This window comes from Cornus florida, unplaced genomic scaffold (genome assembly GCF_030987335.1).
Source record: "Cornus florida cultivar Cherokee Brave unplaced genomic scaffold, ASM3098733v1 CherokeeBrave_3.0.0_Hap2_Chr08, whole genome shotgun sequence".
NCBI lineage: Eukaryota > Viridiplantae > Streptophyta > Magnoliopsida > Cornales > Cornaceae > Cornus > Cornus florida.
This window is the reverse complement of record NW_026775578.1, coordinates 24,978,169-24,989,066: the sequence shown is the minus strand read 5'-3', so window position 1 is coordinate 24,989,066 and position 10,898 is coordinate 24,978,169. Positions and strand designations below refer to the sequence as shown.

General features: G+C 36.2%; 1 long non-coding RNA gene and 1 pseudogene across 1 annotated transcript; both read left to right on the top strand.

The window, feature by feature from the left end:
• The first annotated feature begins 514 nt into the window (after positions 1-514).
• Positions 515-2,409, top strand: LOC132268524 (uncharacterized). The gene is made up of 2 exons (XR_009469306.1): positions 515-922; positions 2,158-2,409. It is a non-coding gene; the product is annotated as an uncharacterized LOC132268524 (long non-coding RNA).
• A 3,280-nt stretch (positions 2,410-5,689) lies between these two features.
• LOC132269906 (cucumisin-like) lies at positions 5,690-10,636 on the top strand (annotated as a pseudogene).
• Positions 10,637-10,898: the final 262 nt, after the last annotated feature.

The following is a 10,898-nucleotide window of genomic DNA, read 5'->3' as shown; positions in this document are numbered from 1 at the left end:
GGTGAACTGTCGTCCGCCATTTCTTTTCCCGAACCTGAAAATATTAAGATAATGGGGTGAACTAAACGCTAAGTAGGAAGTGTCTAAGACACACTTCTTATAACCCCGTGAATCCACATAAGGAATAGGTAAAAGAAAACGGGATTATAGCATAGGGGTACATAGCAACAACTACAATGACAAGTATATAACAATTGTCACCCAAACATGTGATGTTTCCGATTTTCACCATTTTCTGGAATTTTGTCATTGGAGGGGTATTTTTGTCTTTTCTCGTTTTGCGTACCGAACACCGTGGAGTGTGCCGGTTATCCGAGAGTTGATTAGGGCATTTCATTGCGTCCAGGATTCTTTGAAATGCAAGGGTGGTCATTTTGGCATTTTTTTATTTTTCGGGCCGGACGGTCCCGTGTGGGACCCGCTACCGGAATTGTTGCATCCGGGGAGTTTAGTTGGGTCCATTTGCATCATATTTATTTTATTTAATGTGTTGTATAAGGTTGTGCATTATTTTATGTGTATATGTTTATGTGTGGTGCAAATTAAAGTAAAAGAAAAGGGAAAATAAAAAGAAAATAGTAGGGCCCACTCTTCCTTTAATTTTAATGGTCAAGAGACTATCTCTAGTCTCTAATCTCTCTTCAGTCCCGTTACTCTCTCTCATTTCCTCTCAAACTTGCTTTTTCTTTTGCAATCAAAACTTTGATCTTAGATTTCTCTTTCATTATTTGGAATTTTTAAATGTCGTTTGCAGCAAATTGAAGCCCGCGACGAGATCTTCAAATCCATACCAGCAATTTTAGCTTTTGGCCACTCTAGGAAGTCCGAAAATTGAGACCCATTTTGAGGGTTTGAGGTGAAAATTGGGGCTTTTGGCTTAGATTGAGATAGGGGTTTCTAATTCCCAATTTCTTGTTCTTTTGTGAGTCAATTTCTTGTTAATTGTTGCTAACTTATTTAATTGATGTTAATTAATACTAGAATGATTTTATTGTGGTGTATAAAGTTCTTGATTTTTATGTATTAATTGATGTGTATGAAAAACATGCTTAAGTGTTGATTTCCTATGTCTATTGTATTATTAATTGCTAAAAATGATGTATGTAAGCATGTATAATTTTTTTAGAATTTCTTGTGAAGCATGCCTTATTTAAATTGTTTGCCTTGAAAATGATATAATTTGTGATGACCTGAATTTTTGAAATTTTAATTTAATTATTTTATGATTTTTTAGACTGTCTTTATTTATTTATTTATTAAAAACTAGTGGGTTTTGAATTTTTATTTTTGTTATATTATATATATATTGTGTGTTGAAACAAAAGGGTGGCAGCAAGGCAAACTTAATGAAGAAGGAAATTGTAATTATTTTGGGCAAAGTTGATGGGATTTGGTCTGGTCTATTCACGTGGCTTGGAAGTGATTTGCATGTATGATAAGTTTCTATATATATAGTATATATATATATAAATGATCTGATGGATGGAGGTGGTGAATGGGTTGGTTTGTGATTTGATTACTTATTTATATATATATGGGTTATGGTGATAGGAGAGATAAGAGAGAAGGCAGCCGAATGATGGGTGATGATAATGAAATTGTGGTGATGATATGTGTGCTTGCGGGGCCCACTGAAGATTTATTTTTGGCCAAAATTTTCTTCTTGCTTTGTTTCCTTCACTTGGGTTTGGTCTGGAGTGAGATTTTGAAGTGAAATGTAATGAATTGAAAATATATTGTAAGGAAGGAAAGGAGCGAGCTTCACATGGGCTTGTTAGTGATTTTGCCTATAAAATTGGACTTGTGCCTTTTGGTGATGATACAGAAGATAGAAAAAAATTTAAAGAGAGAGTGAGGAAGCCGAGATAAAGAATGAGTTGAGAAGGAGACAGAGAGGAGCCGAGAGGTTGCAGATGTGACCGGCGTTTGGGACTTGGTGATCCAGTGGAAAATAAATCTTTTTTAGTGTAGGGTTCTCTATACTTTGAATGGCATGGGGAGGTTTTGCTTTAATATTTTTATTAAATGTTTTTAATTAAATGCATATGTATTAAATGTATATGTTTATGTTGTGAAGCTGTTTTATTAAACCTCCATGAGATTCTTGTTATGGTTTTTCCTACTGGGATTTTTTGTCTCATCACCCTCCAATTTCAGGTACCGAAGATGAACGGGAATCGTAGATTCGAGCTTAGGCGGAAGAGTTGGCCTGGAGGATTTATTTTATTTATTTGGAGATTTTTTTGTGTATTTGAGGAAATTAACTTTGTATAAAAGAGGGGGTAATTTTTGTGATCCTGGTGTATTTTGATATATCTGATTTTGAATAAATTGAGGATTTTATTGGAATTGTCAGGGTGTGACATAATTGTTGTAATAAAAAGTTTGTGCTTAGTCGTGTTGATGGTATTATGTGAGAAGCATGCCTAAATGTTAATTTCAATGCCATGGTGTTTATTATTTTCCTAGAAATTTCTATGAAGAAGCATATTAAATTATAAAGTGTAGACTTTCTTTATTTTTATACTATTGGAAAAATACACGGCATGCATCCATAGCATTGGGCATGAAAGAAAAGGGGAAAGTGTTTTGAAATGAAAGTGAAAGGGATTTTTGGGAAAAGAAATTTTGATAAAATAGTTTTTATGAAAACCCGGACGCCACGGGGGTACCAACGGTCCATGGAGTTAATGTAACCTAGAGGGAACTAGGGAGATCGCCCTAGCATAGTTGAGCTATCTGGGCCCCAAATGACGCCGCGGGGGTACCAAGGGGTCAAATACAGTAGCCAATCTTCTCTCGGCGCTGAGGGGTTACCGAAAGGGGTTACATTAACGGTTTGAAAAGTGAAGAATAGAAGTGATTTTACGTATGGGGAGCGACATTCATGGCATCACATATCATGGCACGGCATTGTTATTTTGAAATTGGATTTGATGTTTTATTCTTTCCCGGCCCAGTATGATCCATATTCTCAATTTCTATTCATTATTTGGATTCACGGGGCTACAAGAGGTGGGTCTTAGGCGCTACCTACTGAGCAATTTGCTCACCCCATTACATTAACATTTTTCAGGACATGGAAGGCAGGTGGCGGACGACGCTCCTCCACAGGGTTCGATGGGTTAATAGATCGTTTTGACATAATTTGTAGATATAATCTTATTTTATTATTTATTTATTTATTATTACTTATTCTTTATAAACCCGGAATGACACGTATAATATGTATTGACGCAAGAAAGAATAATGTTATCCCTAGTTGACCTCAGGTCCGGTTAATGACCCGGATAACGGTTCGGACCTACGGGTTTGGATTGTTACAAAACACATACACACCGTATATTCTAATGAAGTGCAATATCGCTTCCCATATCCGAAACATTTCCGTTTCAACTTCCAAACCGTTAGTGTAATCCGACCCAAGGCATCACGGAAGAAGGATTGGCTAACCATCCACGACCACAAGGCACCTCCAAGGCGTCGCATCCGGCCTAGTTAGCTCAACCATACTCCCCTCTAAACTATACTAACATCACGGACCACTAGGCGCCTCCTAGGCGTCCGGGTTTTCGCAAACACTTTTAGAAAACTTTTCCCAAAACAATTTCACTTGTTTTAAAGACATTTTTCCCCTTTTTCTATCCCAATGAATGCATGGAATGTTTTATACTTCAATTCATCAATTCCACCATAAAACTCTCACACATGCTATATAAAGCAAATTTCTAAACTACATAACTAAAGTTCTCAATTAACATAACTTTGCATAACAAGTATATAAGATATGGATTCAACTTCATATAAGCATGTTTAAACAATATAAAACAACTAATAATTAGTCACATATATTCCATACCTATCATTTAAGCAATTTTTACGAAAATTTATACCAATTGAACATGCTATACATCAATTCAAGTTATAAAACTCACAAAAGTACAAGAAATCATGCATTAGAACACCCCTACCTCAATAGAGATGAAAATCCCCAATTCATACCCTAGAATTTTTGAAATTGCAAGCTTAGCCAAACAAGAAATTGTTTACATCAACGTGAAGGTCTCGCCGAGCTCTTCGAATTGCCATAAACGGCTTCCAAAAATTCCAAGTAGTGAAAGAGGAATCAAGATTTGAAGTTTGAAACCGCAAAGAAAAAAGAAAACTCTAGAAGAATGAGGAGGGGGAGAGAGCTATGGGAGAGTGAGAGAAAAATGCGAGGCCTAAATGGCCTTCCAAACAATAAAAGAAGTGGTGGTGGGTCCCACAACCAAAACAATTCATTTCCTCTTTATTTTTATTTTCTTTTTACACCACACACTTACATATACACATTTAATTCACAATCACTTGAAATATAATAAATAAAATAGATATGATGCAAATGAACCCAATTAAAATCCCTGTGCACAACAATTCTGGTAACGGGTCCCACACGGGACCGTCCGGCCCAAAAAATAAAAAAATGCGAAAATGACCACTCTTACATTTCAAAAAGTCCTGCACTCAATGAAATACCCAAAACAACTCTTAGACACAACCGGCACACTCTACAGTGTCCGGTACGAAAAATGGCAAAAGAAGAAAATGCCCTTACTGTGACAAAATTTTTGGAAAGATGAAAAATGGTGAAAATTTGAAAACATCACAGAATTTGGTGAAGAAAAGAAAAAAGAAAACAGAAAAACCAAGAATGAGAGAGTGAGAGAAAACTTACGGGAGAGAGAATGAATATGAGACCAAACATGGTCTCATGACCACTAAAATGGGTGATGGTGGGCCCCCCTCCAAATTTATTTATTTATTTTTTTTCTTTTAACATTACATTTTCGGTTTCAAACTTCCATTAATCATAAATGGAAGCATCTGAGTAATTTAAACAATCCATATATATATATATTCTGAACAAAGAATTGTCCCAATATTTTGGGAGAGAACCCTCTACCTTTCTGTTCTCTCCCAGATCACCTAGTGGAGAGATTGTTGACATTTATGTCATCGTAATTTTGTAAACGTGTTTGAAAATCGTGAATTGGCTGCGCTTGTCAGCGTTGTTGTCCCCAAGCTCAAAGTCACTCGTAGGAGTGTATTTTACTTTCATGAATCAATGAAGTTATGCTGCAAGAGCCAGCTCGAACTCGAACTTCCAAAAAAAGTTAAGATTCGAGAAAGATGTGGGTTATCGGAGAGAAAGCCTACTTTATTTTGTATAAAAATGACGACTCTAAGACTTGAATTTGCCTCATCAAATTTATCAACTCAACCTTTTCTCATTGCACAAAGCATTGGCTATTTCCATATTAACCAAGTCAAATGACCAATGACGACTTAGCTTGTGTATGCCAAATGTGTCTATCCAACCCTCCAGTTTTCTAAACTACAAGAGGACATAATGTTCCAGCTACAAATATCATTTTCTATTTGAAAGATATGGAAAAAGTCAATCATTGGTACTTTCTTATCACTTTCTGTAGGAGAAATTCAGACAAATAAAAATTCAGACAAATACATTGTTAAAGCCGGCTTTGGACGGGTTTTCTTGTTAGGCGGGTATAACAATTTCAGCTTGAGAAACCGATGTGTGGAGAACTAGTTCCACATGTGCTTTTTTCATGTTATAAAATCCCATTCTTCGTTAGTTGCATGGAAATATCTGCAAAAGAGCTCAAGCTTTTGAGACACCCCTCTAATGGCTAGTCAAACCTCTGCTTCATGGCTCATCCTGACTAGCATTACTTGTGCTCTGCTTATTAGCTGCATCAGAGCAGATCAGAAGGCATGTATATATCTATATTATGATTCATATTGCTTTTAAGGTTTTTAGAGCTTGGTTATGCCATGAACAACTCTTGTTAGTTGCATTATCAACAAACTTCATCGATAAAGATTACATTTTTTGTATGACCAAGATAGTGAGACCTCGTATTAAATTATTGATCTTGCGGTATATCTCAGTTTCGAGGATGATACCAAATATATATATTAATTTTATCCTACATTGTGCTCGCTATATTACAGGCCTTTGGCTTGGAATAGCTTCTTCTAGCTTTCTTCTTATTTAAGATTAGGTCTTGGACTGAACCTAATATACTATAGCAATGCTGAATAACTAGCACAAAATATTACTTGTTTTTGCCTTAGGACTTTGATCTACCATGCTTAAATGGATCATGCTATTCTCTGGTTGAAATAAAAAAGGTTGATATGGTGCTTAAAGAACCAATTCTGAAGCAACATTGACACCCACACACATATGGAGATTAATTATTTGATCTTGGTTTAGAAACGTCAGTGCTGATAGAATTATTTAGAATTGATAATTTTGTGGTTGCAGGTATACATTGTGTACATGGGTGATCTTCCCAAGGGTGAAATCTCTGCATCATCCATCCATACGAGCATGCTACAAGAAGTTGTTGGCAGGTCACTACATATACTTGTATATATAGTAGAGACCATATATATATAAATATATATATATAAACATGTCAAAAGTCAGAAATCTCTGCATCATCCATCCATACGAGCATGCTACAAGAAGTTGTTGGCAGGTCACTACATATACTTGTATATATAGTAGAGACCATATATATATATATATATATATATATATATAAACATGTCAAAAGTCAGTAGTTAATATGATTTTAAGTGGTGTTTTGTAATGCGGTACTCAAAATTGAACATGCTCAATGCAATTTCTTGTCACATTTCCATTGAATCCTTCTGGCACAAATTGTTAACCATGAAGTAATAACATAAGAAAGAAAGGTTCTGTACTGGCAAAGAAGATTGTGATATTCAATACTTTCTTATTTTTTATTTTCCTTCTTTATATTTAATATCCTCATAAATCTCATCATTGTCCTCTTCAATCAAACAAAAATCTCCATCAGCCAGTTAAAATCTTAGAAATTTCTTTTGCCATTGGAAGTATGTCTATGTATTTCACCTTTTGAATGAATGAAAAAAACTCCATCAGCCAGTTAAAATCTTAGAAATTTCTTTTGCAATTGGAAGTATGTCTATGTATTTCACCTTTTGAATGAATGCAAAAAAACTCTCCAAGCTGTCAGAAAAAAAGTGCCATATATCCTCTAGATGTTTTTATTTGGCAAGTACGAAAGTATGTTGATAAAAAACAATTTATTCCCCGTTTACAAGAACCTCTAGAGTAGTTACTCTGCTTTCTGCAAATGTTTATAATAATTGAGGAGAAATTTATTTAATTTTTTTTCCAGAAAGTGACATTTATTTAAAATTATGTAACAAATTTTTAATGGTATAAAGAAACAAGCAATTGTTAGAAGAGATGAGTCCGAAAAGATGGATAATTATAATTTACTCTACTTCATATGTAGTACCGATTAATAATTACATGAAAATTATAGTTTAGGAATTGATATTTCGATTTCAAGTTTCATGATGAGATGAAATTAACTGACATGTAAAATTTTCTCACACACTAAGTAGTAAGTACCCAACCGACACTAAATTTCTCTGATATAAGACATTCATAATAGTCACATAAATCCAAGAAGAAACTAATGTTAAAATGTCCAACAAGATGACAGTGTCTACTATAATGCCTTTTATAGCCCCATTATGATCTCGCAGAAGAAAATGCATGTACATCCCTAGAAATTTATATTAACCAACTTCTTTAATGGTGGTGTTCAACAGTAGGGCATCGGAATCTTTACTCTATAGCTACAAGAAGAGCTTTAGTGGGTTTGTAGCAAAGCTGACAAAGGAAGAGAAGGAGCAAATTGCCAGTGGGTGATTTATAATATCATTTAATTATTTAATCTATCACCCATGATTTGTTTGTCCTCCCCATCCTCTCCTAACTCTGCTTTAACTTTCAAAAAAAATTCAGGCATGGAAGGAGTAGTGTCCGTGTTCCCTAATGAAAAAAAGAAACTCCACACAACCCGATCATGGGACTTCATGGGCTTCCCTCAAGAAGCTCAAAGAAGTGCTGAAAGCGACATCATTGTTTGAATGCTTGACACTGGGATTTGGCCTGAATCCGAGAGTTTCAATGACACAGGATATGGTCCACCTCCAAGCAAATGGAAGGGCTCTTGCCAATCCTCAACAAATTTCACTTGCAACAAGTACATACCATGATACCAATTACATTCCTATAAATGCAAAAATGGATATATTGCTTGTGCAGCCACTAAAATTTTGATTACTCTGCAGTAAAATTATAGGAGCTAAATACTACCATAGTGATGGACCAGTAGGTCCAAATGATTTTGCTTCACCAAGAGATTCTGAAGGTCATGGGACACACACTGCATCTACAGCAGCAGGGGCCGTAGTCAACGATGCAAGCTTATTAGGCCTTGGCTTGGGTACAGCTCGGGGAGGGGTTCCCTCGGCTCGCATTGCAGTGTACAAGATATGTTGGGCTGATGGTTGTTCATACGCCGATCTCCTAGCAGCATTTGATGATGCAATTGCTGATGGAGTTGATATAATATCACTTTCGGTTGGGGGTTCCTTTCCATTGGATTACTTGGAAGATCCCATTGCCATTGGAGCTTTCCACTCTATGAAGAACGGAATACTCACATCCAATTCTGCTGGTAATTCAGGTCCTGCTTCTGAAAGCATCACAAATTTCTCACCATGGTCTCTCTCTGTGGCTGCTAGCACCATAGACAGAAAGTTTGTGACAATGGTGCAGTTGGGCAACAATGTCACTTATGAGGTGAGCAAGCATATATGTTATATGCCTTCTCTTGCATATCTCTATATATATAGGTATTTCTAGATTGTTGACATAATATTCACAATTCATCACTTACCCATTAATAGGTGTATCCGTTTGATTTATGCCATCCAACTAATGGGTCATAGTTTATGTTGTCCTCTGCCCTTTGAATTAATGTGCTTTGTGATATAGTTATATACTCTTTTTACATGTAGGGATACACTATAAACACTTTTGACATGAAGGATCAGTACCATCTAGTTTATGGTGGGGATGTACCAAATACTCGTGCTGGTTTTGATGGATCTGAATCCAGGTAAGGAAGAAAAAAGAAATGTTGATAAACTATTTATTTATTTATTTTTATCAATGATGATAGTAATGAAAATCAAGCTTAATCATGTAGTTACATCATAGATAATTGAGGATTGGAAAATGCCAAAAAAATGATCACGATAAAATGCAGGTACTGCATTTCAGACTCATTGGACCCGACTTTAGTGAATGGCACAATCGTTCTATGTGATGAGCAGAGTGAAGGGGACGCAGCATTCACCGCGGGTGCAGTCGGTACCATAATGAACGATGATGGCTTCAAAGATTATAGCTTTTCTTACATTTTGCCTGCCTCCTACTTGAGCTCTAAAGATGGCAGTGGTGTTTACCAGTACATAAATTCAACTGTAAATTCAACTAGGTATATATATATATATATATATATATATATATATATATATATAAGGTTTCTAGACAATATTTCTTTTGACACTTTATTAATAACAACACATTTGACAATTTGGATAAATCCAACTCTACAGTAGGCCCACTGCAGCTATTATGAAGAGTATCGAGACTAAAGACAAATTGGCTCCATTTGTAGTTTCATTTTCATCAAGAGGGCCAAATCCAATTACAAGGGACATTCTTAAGGTATCTTATACATATATGCATACATAGTACATGCATACATACAAATATAGGTTCTGGTTTTAAATCGCAAAACTATATTTTTGTGCAGCCTGACTTAACTGCTCCTGGAGTGGACATTGTTGCTGCATGGTCACAGGCTACCACTGTGACGGGGCAACAGGGAGACAAGAGAGTAGTTCCATATAATATTATTTCCGGCACATCCATGTCTTGCCCACATGCTACCGGAGCAGCTGCCTATGTGAAATCGTTTAACCCTGGATGGTCCCCTGCTGCTATTAAGTCTGCTCTGATGACAACTGGTAATTAAATTACTTGTAATTTTTCTTTAAGTGAAGTTAGCAAGCAATTCCAAACAAAAAAGAAGGAAAAGTTTACTCAAGACGTTTAATTTTATGTATTAGAATACATCCATTATTTGTAGCTAACATGACCATGCTTCTTTTGTTCTTTGCAGCTTCTATTATGAGTGCAGTCACTAACACAGATGCTGAGTTTGCATACGGGTCTGGTCACATTGATCCTCTAAAAGCTGCAAAACCTGGTTTAGTATACGATGCCGGAGCGCTTGACTATGTGAAGTTTTTGTGTGGGCAAGGTTATAGCACCAAGTCATTGCAGCTGGTTACTGGAGACAATAGCACTTGCTCTGCAGCCAACAATGGAACTGTTTGGGATCTAAATTATCCTTCTTTTGCTCTATCTTCTCAGACTAAACAACCCATCACCCGTGTGTTCCACAGGACCGTCACCAATGTTGGTTCACCGGTGTCCACTTACAAGGCAACTGTGGTAGCCCCTGCAGGACTTACGATCCTAGTTGAGCCGAGTGTCCTTACATTCAAGTCAATAGGTCAGAAGCAATCCTTTGTAGTTACAGTCACAGCGGCCCTAAACAATAATGCACTTTCCGGGTCATTGGTGTGGGATGATGGGGTGTATCAAGTGAGGAGCCCCATTGTGGCATATTCTTCCTTTTGAAAATTTATTTATATTGGACAATAAATTTTTGTTGATCGACATGTTGTTTCCTTCAAAATGAAATAAAATAGAAGCATGGTGTGTTTCTGATTAGAACGAAGAAAATTGCCTCCTTTATTCATAGATAGCTAGCCAATTGGCTTCCAAGTACAATGGCATAAAAGCACAAAGGATCAAGCATTATCAAACAATTGTGAATAAGTCCCCAAGTCATAAAATTAGTTTAGAATGGCAGTATGTAATTGACCAAGCTCTCTAGGGA